A 19,287-nucleotide genomic window follows, 5' to 3' on the forward strand; every position below is an offset into this window, starting at 1 on the left:
TATGTTTGCTTTCAGAAAAAGAACACAATATTGAATACAAATGAACCTTGGGTTTCCTATCTGACACAGAGACTTAAAGCTCATGCTCTAGATGCAACAAAAAAAAAACCCAAAAATCAAAACCACCTGCCCATCTGAGAAGAACTCAAACCATTCTCCCCCCTCTCACAAAAAAAGAGAGTGAAGAAAATACTACTATCATTGCATAATACAATTTGTCTACACTATTTTATTTTATTGACTTTGTAAAGGAACATCATATAAGTTCAGTGAAAAGTATTGCTTTGTGGATGCCTCTTGCTGTAACTAGATGAAACATTCCAAAACTTTCAAGTGTTCAGCTCCTATTTTCACACTGAAACAACTGGCCAAATATTTAAAGCACTCAGCACACTGTACACACACCAAAGCAGAGGTCTTGAAATTCAGTGACAAGAACTATTCCCAAATAAATGTGAGTCCTTAGCATCCCTGGGAACTTGCCAATTAAGAAGATAAGCCCACCACCAACAAGGCAAGGACTTCTTACTGTAGCCAGACTCAAAAATTTATTTAGTGGTGAAGAAACTGAGAATGTCCAGATCCATTGTACATCCATTTACCAAAAACAGAAAGTAACATGTCCTTCTTTTCTGAGAGGAAGACCAGAAAATATCAGATTGCTGGTCATTTAAGATCAGCTGGGACACTGCATATAACAAATCATCATCCTTCAATCCAGCATCAGATGGAGGAATTTACCTCCAGGTCACAGGGGCAAGTTTTGCAGAAACGCCCATCAGCCTCAGCTCTACTATTCACTGAATCAATAATTTACACTCCATATGCACTTGGTGAAAGCACTCCCAAAACTGTCAGGCTTACCTGGAAATGTAGTTTTTCTACAACAGACAGCGTCACTAGAATCTGTATTTCCTATGAGCAAATAACATCACACAGAAGCAAATGCGGTGAGGGAAGGAAATACCAGTTTTTCAGAATTGGCACTAGTTACTCACATATTATTTCATCTAACCATTCTTAGAGATCTAATCTTGCTCCAGGGATGTCACGTAGAGTCCACTCCGTCATCTAGACAAACTTAATAGTTATGTTTTATGATAAGCTCACCAGTGACACAAAAATCAAAGTTATTAAAAGCAGCCAGACTGATTCCTCTCACTCACAAAGGCTGCACCAGCTGGCCTGTTCTTCCATAACTCTCCTGTTGCTTGGTTTGCTCTGAGTCACCGACCATTTGGAACATCAGCCTGCACGTCTTCTGACAAGACTGAAAAAGAATATCAACAGGATAGCGCTCCTGAAGCACAGTCAGAAAACGACGTCTTCAATTAATGCTTTTCATGGGGACAATTTCTGCTGACAATCTATCATACTCATTCATTTGCAGAGCTGTTCTGGCAGGATCAGAGTGTTTAAGGCGGGGGAGGAACTGTATCATCACAGGATCCAATTACACAAGCAATTCAACATAATTGATGCAGCATTTAAGGCTATGATATCCTTCTGTTTCCCTAAATACATTTAGTTACCTGCACATGCTTGCCACAGACAGTAAATGTTCAGCAGTCTAGAAGAATCCTCTACCTTCAGAGCTTTGCTTCTGAAGAAGTCTTCATTCAGAGCTCTCAGAATAGACGTATTTTGAATTCACAGTACATTTACCAATGGTGAACCAAAGTGATGTATTTTAATATACAACTGCAGAATAGTTCACTAAAACTAAACCAACTTCCCTATTGAGAAGCTTCCTGAAACAATGGAAGATTTCCCATAGTTAATTCTCTAACCACCCTCCACTGCAAACTTTATATTCCTTAGCACATAAATGTGGTTTCTAAGACCTGCTTTATGTCAGCTTTAATCAAAATCAGTAAACGCAGGGGTTGGGAGGGGGGGGTGGGAGGACTACAGTATTTCCAAAATACCTGAAATAAAGCATTTCAAAATCTTTCAAGTTCAAAAATTTCTCAAAGGAAAAGTAGCTTCACATGTATATGTGTGTTTATCTATTTTTACTCTAAGGAAATGAAACACAAGGAATTCATCTATATATTGTCTCAAGACCTTTAATCTGTCGGCTAAGTAAATCTCAAAGATACTGAAATTCTATGAATTTCATGCAAATTGGGTGGGAAAGAGTGCCCTCCAACAGTACACATCCTAAACCTGAGTTAGGTGTCAAGCATCAGCTCCTGCTCTGACCATCCAGGCAGCTGGCCAACCAGCACACACACTGACTAGCCAAGCTGCTCACCCACTGCATGCAACAGGCTGTGGCTGTTGCGATGCACCTACTGACTCCTGCCCTGCCAGTAGTTAGGGGAAGGAATAGATGATATAGAAAAGGAAGCAAAAAACTCAGAGAGCGGCAAAAGTGCCAGAGCTACTGCAACGGGGACAGTACAGAAATTCATGGAGACTAGGCTTCAGTAGCTCAGCTGCTTACTGTCAACGGACCATGAAAAAGCTTTACTTACATATAGTATACCCCGTTAGACAGGTGTATACAGCTGCTATACTTCAAAAAAGAATAACTTCAAAAAAAATTCCTTTTGCTTCAGGACAATTTGAAGGCACATCTGGGGGAAAAGAAAAAGATGGCACCGAACAATTTGATAAATGTCTACACTATAAGGACAGAAGGTTTTTTAATGCTCAATTTGATAGTTAGGTTTCTAAAAACCATGACACAAAGGAAAAAGTTCCAAAAAAACATATGACTACATAACTACAGTAGAATTAGTCACATAGTTTGTGATGCTCCAACAATATCGAAGAAAAATCATTCTAGCAAGAAATCTGTGCTATGGAGTTGACATTATTATGTTTAATTTATATAAAAACAATTTAAAAATCCCTGTAAGAGGGAGTGCTAAAACTGAATTTATTTGTATTTTAAATCTGCATCTTGCTCACACAAACACACCCACGTATATAGTGATAAAATCCATGTACAACTTCACTTCGTAAATGTTTATACATTAGTTTTCTTTTCACATTTCCTGTGGAGCTTGGCCATACCTACCAAACACTGTTAAAGTCCAACACTCGTGCAAAATTGTTCCTTCACAGAGTTCTGTACTATTCCAGTCATACTGCATTTAGATACTAGTTCATCTTCACAAAGGCACTGTAGTTTGAGTAGTTACCTCTTTTTTCTTTTCATGCACAGAAGTGAGGCAGAGAGACATGAAGAATAAAACTACTAAGATTAGACACAAACATTAGGTATAGAACAAACTCAAGCCACAAGAACTTAGCACTCTGCATGCTGAAACTCAGCTACCAAAGACGATTTCAATCAGTGCCCTTAGCATTTAAGTGCTACGCAAATCTAGCCACAAGGCTCTAATGCTGTATAGCACATTCTGTGACCACATGGAAACATCTTGCTTTAATATATAATTTAGCGGCAAAAGCAATACAGAACTCAATTCGTAAAAATTGCATTCAACTGTTTTAAAGCCAAAAACAGTCTCATTTTATAATTCAAATCTGCATTTTGACACACTATTCAGTATTTGCAAAATATGAGTAGCAACAGAAATGCCATAAGCAATTGCTTTTCTAAGACAGAGTTCTGCTCCAGCCTGAGAGAAGACCAGTCTCATTCACAGATAGGGATGTAATAATTTTGTCATAAGGAAATTGTAATGTGTTCACCTGATTCACAGAATCACAGAATCAATCAGGTTGGAAGAGATCTCTGGAATCATCGAGTCCAACCATTGCCCTGACACCACCCTGTCAACTAGACCATGGCACTAAGTGCCATGTCCAGGCTTTGCTTAAACACATCCAGAGATGGTGACTCCACCACCTCCCTGGGCAGCCCCTTCCAATGTCTAATGACCCTTTCTGAAAAGAAATTCTTCCTAATGTCCAACCTCAACCTCCCCTGGCGAAGCTTGAGACTGTGTCCTCTTGTCCTATAGCTGGTTGCCTGGGAGAAGAGGCCGACTCCCACGGCGCTACAACCTCCCTTCAGGTAGTTGTAGACTGCAATAAGGTCACCTCTGAGCCTCCTCTTCTCCAGGCTAAACAACCCCAGCTCCCTCAGCCATTCCTCGTAGGTCAGACCCTCCAGACCCTTCACCAGCTTGGTCGCCTTCCTCTGGACTCACTCCAACACCTCAACATCTTTCTTGAAGTGCGGGGCCCAGAACTGGACACAGGATTCAAGGTGCGGCCTCACCAGTGCCGAGTACAGAGGGACGATCACTTCCCTAGACCGGCTGGCTACACTATTCTTAATAGAGGCCAGGATGCCTTTGGCCTTCTTGGCCACCTGGGCACACTGATTCCTTCTTCTGGAATTTCCTAACTCTAAATTCACTTACATATCTCTAAACCTGTAATATGAATACTTTTCCTTTTTATAATGCCCTCTAATATGTACAAAGCTGTCTGCATAGAGCCAAACTTACCCCAGCTTCAACCAGTCTGTGGGTTTGAAATATTCAGGTCTGCCATTTCAACTAATGGAGAAATTGTTATGAAATAGTTATTGTGTAATGCTATTGTGCAGTGCTAGTGTGCAGCAAGAAAAATGTGAAGGTTCAGGTTTAATTCTCCGTTTACTAGGAAAACAAGTTCAACCTTTCTGTCACATTTCTCTCCCACTGTCTTTAGCCCACTTAAATCTTCAGTCAGCCCCTCATGCTCACACAGGTGAGGGCAAACAGTATGCTCAGTTCATACACAATCTTATTTGTGTCATCACAGCTTAACCTGGCTATGAACACTGAGATCAACAGTTTCAGAAGGCACACAGTGGGGGAAAACCTTGTTTTCCATTCTCTCCCTTCATTCCACAAAGAATAAAACAGGTGGAAAAACATCTGATATTATAAGCAATTGAAAACAGAATTATTACAATATTAGGTATTTTTAAAAACCTTGAAGGTAGGAAATACAACAGGTTTTATTCTTCATATATGTACATATCATATGATATATCCTATCATATATATCTTTAAACATTCAGTCCTACAAGCTCATACATGCTTGACGGTTATAAAGCCATCAGATTAGTGACAGAAGCGAAAGAAAAAGTGAGACATTTACAAGTGCATACTGGAACAAATGTAAGGTTACACATCCAGTACCTATTTTATTCCTTCAGGCATGCTTCTTCAATTATACAATTACATACTTTGTTCTTGGAGAATGTATTCAGTGTGCCACTTGAATGCCAGGTAGTGGAAAAAATACAGGTAATTATCATTTTAATCATCACTCTTCAAGTGATTAACTTTTAGTTAATGAAAGTATTCCTGTAAATCTCTTCCAGACTCTCATTTCATTCACTACACATGGTCTGCCGTGCCCAGTAACAGTTCAAATGATCCCTGTGTTATACAGGCCTCCTTTTGGACTAACTCCACATTTTTAACACAGTACCTAACTTCAGTCAAAACTAAGGCATCTCCCTGCAGAAACTTTCAGGTGATTCGTCTTTATCCCAACTTCATTTACATAACAAAAATACTGCTCTAAAATAAATTACTGTTAATACAACAGAATGTACTTGAGAGATAAATTCAGAGAATGGATCCATCTGTATTAGAGGAAAGCACCATCAGATAACAGTCTTCTGAATTTTCTTGGGGATCCTGTACACTGACAGAAGCTCCATTCTCTTCTGCCCATAATTTCGCTCAAGTCCCAGAGTGGAGAAACAAGTTTGAAGCAGAAGGGTACCTAAGGGATGTTTTCTCCTGACTTAGCTTTTACGATCTACCAATGGCTGTTCCATGTACTTCTCCAAAGTCAAAATAAGTAATCTGTAACAACAGCTACCCCCAATTTTACTTTATTTTGGTACAGCTACCATTTTACTTTTCAGAAAAGAACCATAAACATAGCCATCCAAATAAGACAAGCAACTTGTGCTCATTTTCCACAATGTACAAAATTATCAAATAGATGATTTATTATGGGAACAATAACTAATAAAAAGTCTTCAGTCCAAATTAAACTAAGTCAAATTAATACTTCAATAACCAACATTCTCCCATCAAATTACAATAGGACAACAGCAATGCTAAGTTCAAAGCAATTCATTACATTAACCTAGTAATTTCTTGTGTAGGGATGGAAAAATACATTAGTGTGTTCTGCTGGCCCCTAAACAGCATTTCACAATGAAATTAAACTATACATTAACACGGTTTGACAGATTCATTATTTGAACTGATGCCAACCCTGGAATGTTGATACTTAAATCTGGCATATATGAACAAATTCCAAAGTCAGAAAATACCAATTCATAAAACTTGACTAAACATTCTTTCAAAGAAGTAGTATGAAGAAAGGCATGTATAGTTAGCACTTTTATCTCCCTAAAATCATGAAGATAATCGGAAAAGATTTCATCCCTCTAGGCAACAGACAACTCTTCTCTACTTTTCTTTGACCAGTTTACTTCTCAAGTACCAGGCAAGCAGGCATCCATCTCTTCTCTTCAGAGACAATTCCACAGTACGTCCCTCTAAGGGCAGGTCCAGTTCTCATTTACACAGGTGTAAAACTCCAGTTCCAGCTGTAAGCCAGTGATAGAGCCGTAGCATCATTTTGGTTGGAAAAGACCTTTAAGACCATCAAGTCTCCCACCCCTCAGCCTCCTTTTCTCCAGGCTAAACAACCCCAGTTCCCTCAGCCGCTCCTCATAAGACTTGTGCTCTAGACCCTTCACCAGCTTTGTTGCCCTTCTTTGGACTCTCTCCAGCACCTCAGTGTCTTTCTTGCAGTGAGGGGCCCAGAACTGGACACAGTACTCAAGGTGCGGCTTCATCAGTGCCGAGTACAGGGGTCGATCACTTCCCTCATCCTGCTGGCCACACTATACCTGATACACGCCAGGATGCTGTTGGCCTTCTTGGCCACCTGGGCACAATACTGGCTCATATTCAGCCAGTCATAGATCAACACCCCCAGGTCCTTTTTCGTCGGGCAGCTTTCCAGGCACTCTTCCCCAAGCCTGTAGTAGTGCATGGGGTTATTGTGACCCAAGTGCGGGACCCAGCACTTGGCCTTGTTGAACCTCATACAATTGGCCTCGGCCCATCCATCCAACCTGTCCAGATCTCTCTGCAGAGCCTTCCTACCCTGAGGCAGATCAACATTCCTGCCTAATTTGGTGTAGTCTGCAAACTTACTGAGGGTATTCCAGCAAATGTTACAGTGGATATTTCAGTTACTGATATAAATATCGAATTGCTTTTTAATCTCCCTAAGCTCTTGGTCTGCATGATCCCTTGTTGCAATGAATTCCACAAGTTAATTATGTGCTGCATAAAGGCGTATTTGCAAGTGTCAAATTTACATTTTGCTTGAACTTAATTTCAAGTTAACACTGCATGCACCTTTCCCCTCGCAATTAATGAGAGCAACTTTTATTAGGTATCTGCTTTTTCTTTGGACTCAATTAAAAACCCTCTGTTTCTTGAGGATTTCTCTATTATTTTCATATTCACTTAGCATCAGTGTTTTCTGCAGAAAATAAATGAGAACTTCTAGATGTGTTGACCAACTTCTTAATTACAGAACTGCTTTATGATTTTATTTAATAATGAAAAGTAAAATTAAATATGGGAAATAAAAATTATGTGCAAAAAGGGAAAAAATAAATCTGTTCTTCACAAGAAATTAAACAAACTGACATCCACTTATTGTCATCAAATAACTGGAGTAAATGGATAAAAGTTTTGAAATGTAGCATTCAAAAATTCTTTGGCTCTGCCTGATGACAGCTAGAAATATGAAACAGCCTCTTGAAGATACATTTCTGAAGACTGTTCTAAATGTAACATTTTTCTTTTAATTCAAAGCACTTCACTAACCAGAAGTTACAAAGTCTTTCAAGTATATACTTCTGTACACGCTAAATTGCTCTGTCCCTGTAAAATGACTCAAAAAGCATCATCCTCAACCTTTGTTTGCTAAAAAAAGTATCTTTTTCCTTTCTGGACCCTCGGTAGGCTGATCTCACAACTGCAGTGCCAGGGGGAGGTGCTGCACTCACTGCAGGGCTCAGGGCAGGAGCTCAGGAAATCTCCCATCCGCACAGCAATGACAGACCATCTGCACATCAGCTGATATGGGCAGCTCTGTACTAAAAACCAGAATTTAAAGTTGACAAGGCAGCTAGCTGTCATCATGGTCAGCTTGCATCCAGGCTGGGAAAGGGGAGCACAGAGAGATGTGCATTACTACCACCACATCTCAGCTGTCCTCCCACAGGCAGCCATTCAACCATCTCCCCACTGCAAATACTTCAACACTAAAAAACTAATTTGAGTTTAGGATTATTTTTCTTCTTCATGATTAATCCTCTAGTACAATATGATTCAGTGCAACTGTTATCTGGCCCCACCACTGATTAAATCATTCAGTTGAAATTAATTTAAAAAATATTAAAGCAGTTTATAACAATTTTCTAAGACCTGTAAAATTACCTAATCTCTACCACAGCCTCAAACTGAAACGGTAAATGATACTCAATGATATTGTAAATATCAGTGGTGTTTAAAGGAGGTCTCTGCACTGGTGTATACTGCTGCTATTGAAGTATCTGACAAAGGAGTATATAGCACCGATTAAATGCTGTCTTCAGCTATAGAAGCAAAAAATCAATTGGACATATGTGTAACTGGTAGTACTGTTTCAGAATCACAAATAGCTGATGTTATGATTTTCTTGTTCTTCACACTAACTGCACTTAAAATACCAAACTAAATTCAGAGTGTCTTTCTTTCTCATAATGATAAATAAAATCCAGAGTCTCTCTTAACGATGGCTGACAGGCTGCACCCCAAACCTTTTAAAAAGCTGGAATCAGAACTTGGTCTAACCTCTATCCCACAGCCACAACGAAATGTCCCATACTAAAGAGAAAGCTGTTTTGTGAAGACAGATTTTCTTCTTCCAACGTAAGCTCATGACTGTGCAACAAAACCCAGTAAGACCTGAACTTCACTGAAAGCATCAGCATTTTCTTTCCTATAGCATAACTCACCCTCATCTTACCTCTATATTCACAGAACATCAATGCACTAAAATAGTGCAAAAATCGCACAAACTTTTCTTCCCTCCTCCATATGAGCAAAAGAGGGTGTGATATCCAAAATCCAACAGTAATATTGAAGTCACATCACCTAGTGTACTCCATGAATACTGTCTGCTACTGGGCTATAACCACATGCCTGAGAGAAGAACAGCAAGTGCATTAGGAAAACATCCCTACCAGAAGGAAGGTGCCAAAGGCAGCTCATCCAAAGCCTATGGGCACAAGGGGAATGTCTCCGAACAAGCCATTTCTGAATGATTTTGCTGCTTAGTACCTGCATCTGGAGCCCCATGGACTTCATTCTGCATTCACTTCAACTCAAGGAGTCTTATGCTTCAGTTTGGGGGCAGAGGAAATGGCAAAGTAAATTAAATTCTTCCAAGTTAACACAGACTCAAAATGAAAACATCAGATGATTGTATTTTATTTCTTATCTAACCTGGCGATTACTTCAAGGGCTTTAATGTGGTTTTCTGTGGTAACAGATATTTCATAACAGAGTCTGAGCACTATTGAGAGCATGTAAATACTGGGTTTACATTAAAAAAATTAACTCTGGCCTATTTACCAACTCCACTGTCCATGCTGATGGTACATGACGCCATGTGGCTCTACAAGTCAATGCTTACAGGGTGGTATATCTAACTATCTTGATTTTAATTGCTATCAGACTTTTACTCTGATTACTTACCACAAACTTATGCAAACTCAAGGGTTTTCAGTTACACTTTAAGTGATTCAGATAAAGAATTAATTGCAATATAATTAGATACTTATAGTCAGTTAAATATTAATTGAAGGCCTTACTTGAAACTAAGTGCTACTGATTTTTCTAATGAAAAGGGAAACAAAAGACAAAGAAAAATATCGGGCTCTTTTTTTTTTTAAGCAGCTACTTTGCACATTGCTCTGTGATCTTGTTACTAAAAAGAAGTTTTTATAGTATTTTCTCATGGAAGATGTCTACTTGAAGAGCACTGTCGATTTAAAATAAAGGATTTCTTAAAGTTCTAAAAATTATCTCTAAGGAAAGTACTTGTCCTGAAGAACTGTATGGAAATTAAACAGTATTATGATTGTTGTCCCTGCCCAATGCAGGGAGTTGGACTAGTTGATCTTTAAAGGTCCCATCCAACCCAAACCATTCTATGATTCTGAACTGCGAGAAGAAAAAAGTACAGTAAAGATCTTCCAATAAACAACTATATAGTATGTAATTTTCTCAGTCGAGCCTATTTTCTTAACTGTCTTAAACAGATGTAAAGAAGCAAATGTAGTAATTTAGTGGTACTGCACATGCTACCATCACAAGGACTGAAAATGAATCATTTCACTTACCTCAATTTTGCATTTGTACAAACTCACTTTTTATTAAAGACATTCCCAAAACGCACTGGCATATGAGAAAGCAGAATCTGAGTCTAGAATGTTTAGTAATTTAAAAGTGTATCATTATGCCTTTCCTTGAAAGTTTCAATTATTTATATGGCATAAAACACCTCAAAACTGAGAGACACAAATTTGACTTCTGACAGCTATTTCCTTAATTATCACATATTATAAAGCGTCCTCAATTTTCTCAGCACTGTAACTGAACAGCAAGTTTCTCACATCTTTAAAGTGAAAGCAGGAGGAAAAAAGACAGTATTGCCACTTACAATATCTACACATTCCTTTTACAGAAAAAGAAAAAGAAAGAGACAGATCAGAAAGAAAGGCAAAATACATTACTATATTAAAGAGTTAAGGTTATTTTCTTTGGAATCACTCATGAAGTTACTCGAATGACATTATGCATCAAGTATACCTCTGACAGCATTTGTCTTTTTCATCAGTCACAAATAATATAAACAGACAGTTTGTCATTCTCTTTGGCTTTGTATGTCAACAGTAAAGAATTATTATAAATAATAAAGAAATAAAAGACTTCTATTTTAATAGTACTTTTCCTGAATACATATCAATATATTTTTAAAAATATCTATAAATATATTGTTGCCATTTTGATAGACACAGAAAAACAACACGGTGAGAAGTGAAACAACTTAGATGTTACCCAACAGACCAAGGAAATATTCATACAGATCTGAAGTGTTCTGAGAATTAATCTAGCTCACTATTCACTAATTTGCTTAATCACATTTGAGTGAAATGACACTCTGGATTTATTGGTATAGTGTAGCCCAGAATCCAACTATATTTTTACACTCATAAGTCCTTGTTATTTCTCTTAAGTCTATTTTTAAATTGAAAGCCCTTATTCACATTAAGCTTACAGAATATAGACCTGTATCACAGCAGAATCTCATCTGGTTCAAAATAATAAAGTACACTGCATCTCTACAGAGTTAATTGCCTGCTACTTCTGGTATTTCTGATCTAATATAAAGGCAAAAAAAATTCCAAGACCAGTGTGCCTAATAACCAGTTTGTCCTTTTCAGCAGACTCTTTCAGTCAGCTTTGATTTTGTGCACATTATTAAAGAAAAGACTTACTCCAGCAGAAGGCATCTAGATTTGCTTTTTGGATTTCATAAATGGGGAACTTTCCTTTTGAACTTCTTTCTGACTTGACATAAATCCATAAGCTTTCAACAGAACAGGGTGCACACATACATAAAACAGAGTAAGAATCTGGATGAGCAGGCATCAGTGGCTTGCTGGAAGCACCCAGCTGTGTACCTGTCCACACCAGCAATGTGCAGTGGGATGTCAGGGTTTCCAAAATCACAGCTTAATCATCAGACAGAAAAAGGACAGGAAGCCCACACTACACCAACATCAACTGCCTTCTGCTATCAAGGCAACACTGAATTTTCCCATGCCAAAGATGAGGACAATCAAACTCACTGTAGCAAACAGAGAGGGCTTTGAAGGAAGCAGTGCTGGGATGAGTGCTGGGCAATATTCAGTATTCTCTAAAGGTGTCAGAAAAAAAATATCTAAGTAGGCTAGACTATCCAGCTGGGTGAGAAGCTGCACACTGGCATGGTAGAGAACTTCAGAGGCTGTGAGTTTTTGTCAAACCTCTACACTCCTTTCCAGATACATTTTATTGCAATGAAATTCTAAAGCCTTATTGTATTTCCCCACTCATAAAAGATGTAGACACACTATTTGTCTCAAAAAAATATAATTCTCGTTCCATGTCAGCAATCTTCAAGCATTAAAGAAAGATTCTGACTGTAAGGAAGTGAATTTTCTTCCAGATATGTTCAATATCAAATGACTAAAATTTCTATTAGCATATTTTTCTAGCATATTTCCTATCATAGAAAGACAAGAGACAAAAAGTGTAAAGGAGCAAACGTAATGCAAAATTCTTCACAGCCCCTTGCTTTCCAAGAAGCGGTGTTTCAATGTTTTTAAAAACAAAGAATAATGAAATTGCCTTTCACCCTCTTCCCTCCCACAAAGCACTCCGGTAATAACCCAAAAGAGACACCTGAAATTGTATAAAACCAAATGGAGAGAGGAAAAAAAACAAACACCACAAAACACATAATGAAAGTCTTCCTATTCTTATATTCTCAGAATTGCAGTTGTTGGGTGTCGCCTGGATACATCTCCGGCGTGATTTAAAAACCACTGCCAAGTAAGGCACTGGCAAAATACACTGACTTGACTTCTCCATGCTCCTGACAAATGAACAAGGCATTGCCCACAGGACACTTTTGTTCCAGATCACTACATATAGACACACAGAGAGAAGCCCAAGCTGACTGAAAAACTTAATCAGGAAATCCTGGAGTCAGTCTCTGGTTTTGCTCTGTCCTTGTTCAACCAAGCCTTCCACAGCCTCTAAGAAATAAAGTTCAGGTCTGTAGGATCTGGTTCTGCTTGGCACCTAACTTTAAATTCTGAAGTCACCAGGACTACAGTTACCTCAGGGAAACAGAAAAATTCTTTCTTCTTCTCTTGTCCCTGCAACTGGGGTCAGAGATCCCTGTAAAGTATTCAAAGAACAGCCTACTCTCTTATTTTTATCCTCAACAGGTAACAGAACTATGAAAATTAATCTTAGCTTTCCTTTAAGTTGCCCTTTTCCCTTCTTCCAATGGGAAACTAGAGAAAAATACTGGTTGTATTATGTCAAAACGCTTTGCCTTTTATTCTATCAAACCCCTCTGAGAATGTATGTGGATGTCTGCTTTCAAACTAGTGGGGGGTACAGAACCAATGCAGCAGACAGTATCATCAGGAGTTTAAAACTGTGCCAAGTGCTGCCAGCAATGTATGAAATTGCTCTTAAAAACTCAGTTAATTAAGTATTAGAATAATAGACCTTTTGTATTCATGTAACTCAATAACATTTTAATATAAATATTTATTAAGCATCCTTTGTGTTCATTTGCATTCAAAGATTTCAAAGACAATGACAACAGTAATGTTTTCTCTAAATGATCCTCGCCTGTTATGAGTTATTGTAGCTTCTCTTTTACACATATGCTTACAATAAGGCCAATTTCTGGGAAGATAATAAGATAAATGGTAAGGGACTTACTCTCATTCTCCTGTGATATTCCTTCTCCCCAGACTATAACACAAAGACTTCAGAAAAATGCAGCACGCTGCTCATTTTTATGTGGTGACTACTATCATAGTCATTTTAATGCAATCACATTATTTACCATCTGTTCTTTGTTTAGCCAAAATAGATTTTCTACATAGTTCATTTGGACACTTGAGACAAATAAACTATTCCCATCAGTTTAATGTTTCAGCTACTAGAATTTTAAAAAGAAAATCTTTTCCACGAGAAAATGTGTTCTCAGATATTCTCTAATGTAATATATTTCTGAATAATGGTGCCTTGTTTTATTGCCACCTTTTAAAAAAAAGAAATTACTTATGTTCTTTGCTCTTTTTCAAGGTATTAGATCATAACATAAGAGCTTTAAAGACACTGAGCACTGCATTTCAAAATTAACTCCGACAAACAACTTTTCCAAGTTGACAAGTTTTTTGGATTCGCTTATTTGAGAAGAGAAACTGTCCTTTCAACTAAGTATTAATCACATTAAAGGAGAACCAGGGCCCACAATACACTACCCAAGAAGCTGCAACAGAAAGGTTTTATGAAACGTACTTGGTATGTAGATGAGAAGAGGGAAGCATTATAAATAAGGGGAATCTGATTTGACATTTTCCAATTTAAAAAAAAATAAAAAAAACAATCAATGATTATGTAATTGAGGCAGCAGCATGCTACACAGCAGGAAAAGAGAGAGAAGGAACTCAACTCTGAGGCTTGAGAGGAGCATGGCCAGGAGTGTGTGTGAACAGCAGTGTAGCCAACAATTATGTTTGGCTTCTTACTAAAAACCTCAGGACAACCTTCTTTTAAAGCTGCAGCTAGAAGGGGGACTATTATATTTCAAATAATGAATACAAATGAAAATAGCAGAAATGGAAATGACTGACCACAACTGAAAATATTTTTGCTGGATTTATCTTAAAATATTTCTATCTCTGGACACTAGATAATTTGTAACTTATGTTAAAAAGGTAATATTATTTTCCATCACCACTTTATTATTCAACAGAACTGACATATACATACATTTATTAAAATGTATGTCATAGTACAGAATTACCATTTCACAGCATACAAAGATGATGACTAACATCATATATGGAATCCAAGTCTTGGACTCAGTGTACCATCATCTTGAAAAAGCAATTTCCTCTTTGCACATTTAGGTTTTGTCACAGCCAAACAGGTGTGCTACAATTTGAGCACTCCTGAACCTCAGATTGCTGCAATCCCTATCTTGTAACATTCAATCACCTCACTTCCCTAAAGAAACAGATAATACAATGCAATTCATACATATAAAAAGGTTCAGTATCACTTACGTTAACTATTACATATTAAAATGAGAATTAAAATGCAAGGTATTATCATTTTAAAACCTTCACGGATCAATAAATGTTGAGAATACGTTGACAGTGTATGAAGTTTGTTAAGGCGAAACCGAGCGTTGAGTAAACAAGAGGCCAACAGACAAGCCTATATGCATTTCTTTAGAAGGATGAAAGAGTTCCAGTTTCTCTGAAGTGACTCAAGTGCTTGCACTTTGCACTTGCAGTTTGCACCATACTGTCATTGCCCAATAGTTTTATAACACTAGATAAATTTCAGAGCTTTTTTGTTTCCTATATCAGAGACACACTGAATGGCAGAGGACAGATTCTGGGAGTGAATCTTTGAGAAAGTCTGCAGAGATCTGATACTTGGCCTTACACATGTCATTCTAGTTCCCTGTACCATTTTACTAGTATTGAAAAAATGCAAAGACAATATAAAATTTCTTGATTTATTAATCTCTTACCCAATTATTAGGAGTAATATCACCCAAGACTCATTTTTAAGCTTCAGGTCGATGGGTTTTGACGTAATGTTTTTCTTTGTTTTGCTTGCTTGAGCGAGTGTTGTAAACTATGCTGGGTAGACCTTCACTTTCCTTCAAAGCTATTTAAGCTGTACTGTTAGAACAATTCAGATGTATATTTAGCAATCGCAGTATAAAACTGGTTTATACCAATAGAGCTTCACTATAGTGGACAGATGGTGGAAAGACCAAGTTCCAGATTTGAATATACCTTTCTAACTCAGTTTCTTAAGCAAATTCCACTGAATGTCATTTTTCATTAAACAATTTATCCTAGATATTTAAAATTATGTTACTAAGCTGAGGTAAATTCAGCTGAAAAAGAAAATAACTGCCATAAATTTTCCTCACGTCTCTGTCCTCTACATTTGTCAACACATACAAAGTTTATTGCCAGGATATACCATACTTTGCTATTAAAAAATGCCAAAACCTAATCGATAAATTATAAACTTCAAGCTTGGGGTACTGACAAACTACTGAAGTAACCAGGTCTAGAACTCACCCTCCAGCTCACTGAGATCTGCTCCTTGTAGGTATTTAGCCCAGAACATCAACCCAAACACATCTTGTATGCAACATAATCCTCATAAGACCTCACAGTATACTTAAATATTAAGGCACACAAAAGTAAATGAAGAAAAATCAAACATCACAAACTAATGTGGGAAAGATTAAGAGAATATCCTGCACCCTTCCCTTCATTTTACAAAATATAAACTGAAAGTTGCACAGATGACCACAATCTCCAGAAGGAGAGTCAAAAAAACAGAGTCCTAGGTCAAGGAGGCACACAAAATGTGACAACAGTGCAAAATGTAGCACAGCACTTCATTCTGCAGGTCATCTGGAGATCTGAACCTTCTTCAGAATTTCAAAGGAGCTAAAGAAAACTCCAAGAAATCAAAGCGGTCATCAAAAGTGAATCTCCTGGCCTTTGCAAGCTGCTAGAAAACATCTGAAGTGTGTGGTCCATTCAGTACAGGTTACGATGAAACAAACAGATAAAATAGAGAAAAAAAAAAAAAAGAAGAAAACTGATTTACGATCTGACTTAAGTGGCACATTCAACTTGCAGTGGCTGAACAGTTTCAGAGCAGAGTGCATTACGGCAGAAGACTCCAACTTATTAACTGCACTTCGAAAATTTACTTGCACAAAAAAATTTAAAATATCTCTTTATTTTCAATTAAATCAAGTAAGGAGTATCAGGAGTAAATGTTTCTGAAAATCTTTTTCCCCTTGAGCTCTATTTTGAAGGAAATCTGAAAACTGGAGTTTGCACTAAGCTAAACTAAGAAAACCTCAAAGTTTCCTATTAACTTGAAATTCAGCTAGCTCATCTCAGACTCTATTTACACATCTAGACTGAAATCTGGAGTTGCAAGGGGCAAGGACAACAGGAAGGAACAAGTGCTGCTGCCTCTTCCCTCTCCACGTTTGACCTAAGAGGGTGGGGAGCCGGGGTGTGGAACAAACCAAAAAAACCCAACGGGAGAATTAGGAGTAAGAGACCTGGTCTTCCTCAAGTTGCTCTTACTTTGCTGTCCCTCATACAAACTTTCAATGAAGTCCTTGTGCTCTTAGCTTGTACATAGCAAACAAGGCAAGTTAACTGACTACACACTACACTTTCAGCCATATTCAAGAGACCATAACTTACATCCTTGCTACAAGGACCTGCACTCACTGAGCTGTACTGCCTTTGGTGTAAATATGCCAAAAAGTACATTTGACTGTTCACTACTCCCTTTCAGAATCATGACTGAACTTCTGTCATGGTTTACCCCCAGTGGGCAGCTCAACCCCCCCAGTCACTCGCTCACTTCCCCCACAGGGATGGGGGAGAGAATCAGAAGAGTAAAAGTGAGAATACTTGTGGGTTGAGATAAAGACAGTTTAACATATAAAGCAACAGCCATGAATGCAAGCAAAGCAAAATAAGGAATTCATTCACTACTTCCTGTTGGCAGGTAGGTGTTCAGCCATCTCCAGGAAAGCTGGGCTCCATCATGCATGATAGTTACTTGGGAAGACAAACGCCCTAACTCTGAACACCTCCCCTTTCTCCTTCATCCTCTCCCCAGCTTTTTTTTGCTGAGCATGCCAGGGTACTGCCTGGGATATCCCTTTGGTCAGTCAGCTGTCCCAGCCGTGCCCCATCCCAGCTTTTTGCCCCTCCCCAGCCTACTCCCTGGCCAGGCAGGGTGAGAAGCAAAAAAAGGCTTTGGCACTAGTTAAGCACTGCTCAGCAATAACTAAAACCATCCCTGTGTTATCAACACTGTTTTCACCACAAATCCAAAACATAGCCCCACACCAGCTACTGTGAAGAAAATTAACTCATCCCAGCCAAAACCAGTGCAACTTCAAATCATACTTCCCAGCTTTTGTCTCCAGCTTAGAAGACAGTGGTACATCTACAACTAGTTCCTACAGGGAAAGAAAAGGCCATACCTTTTCTTTACTACTGTTTGTGGTTTTTTTCCCTTTTTTCTTCCACATAATAGAAGAGAAAGATTCCTTAGATGTACATATTGCAGTATCCTGCTTTTGACTACTAAGTTTGGGTTAACAGATTGGCAGTGGAAAATCTTAGAATAAAAGATAATGCCCGTGATATTCGAGAGCTCTAAGCCTGAAAGCACTACAGTTAGTATCACCTGTATTAGTGAAATTGGGTCCCGCTCCACTATAGCTTGCCATAGTGCCCAAAGGTATATGACTCCAGCAGTCATACAATTTTCTGCAGCACCTACCTTTGTAGTGCGGCGCACAAGAAGAGCAGCAGATAAACAGAGGATTATGCAAACAATGTTTTGTCTATATGGAGCTAATGAACTAGTCCCAAGAACTGCTAAATCACCAGAACATATTTACTGGAGAAAATTCTTCTTCAGCTTGTCTCATCTTCTCTTCAGTCCACACTATAGAACAACTTCTCTTGTTCCTTTCTCTCAGAACCACAGTATTTCCAAAAGTGACAGCTGCACGGGTGGAAGGGGGGGAACCCAAACCTTCTTTCTGCAGAAAATACGAAACTTTAAATAGCTGTTTGCTTCTTTAAAAGCAAACTGCATTTATTCTAAAAACAAGAATTACATTACAAATAGTATTCACCACACAGAAAATATTTCCTAGCATATCACTGAAATAAGCTTAGAAATTTAAGAACATATAAATACACATAATTTCATTACATCTATAGTACATGTTAGAAATACATGGAGGGTTTATTTTAGACACCTAAGGTATCTGCAGTCCCCTTCCTACCTTTCTTCCCATTAATGCCATTCCTGCCTCTTCTCCACTAGAGGCACCTATTTCTTTCTATTAACTACACAAGCAACCACAGCTCCGACCTTTACTTCTTTGAATCACAACTAGTAGGAGAAGCCAGAGTTCCTGACGTAGTAAAGGGAAAAAATATATCTACCTTGCTGAGGCAAGGTGAAAAATTACATGTCTAAATCACTCTGAACTGGGTAGCCTGAGTACCAGTGCATGAACCAGGCATGTTTTATGCTTATTAGTAACTCTCTACTGGAAGAAGTTGAAAATTCAAAGCACCGATTCCATTTTCATTGCTTTATTCATACTTGAAAATTAAAGTACTACACATATTCAAGTCAGGAACTAACTCAGATTTAGTTACTTATTTAATTTCAGCTTTTAGACACATCTGCCTTCTACTCCTCTAATAAACTTCACTTACCCCCAAGTCCTGACTCACTTTCTTGGAATAGATGAGTTCAGCAATTCTGCTAATCTAAGAGATTAAATATATCCATTACCTATCTTCATATACAGAGTACTTAC

This window comes from Nyctibius grandis, chromosome 2 (assembly GCF_013368605.1).
Source record: "Nyctibius grandis isolate bNycGra1 chromosome 2, bNycGra1.pri, whole genome shotgun sequence".
Taxonomy (NCBI): Eukaryota; Metazoa; Chordata; class Aves; order Nyctibiiformes; family Nyctibiidae; genus Nyctibius; species Nyctibius grandis.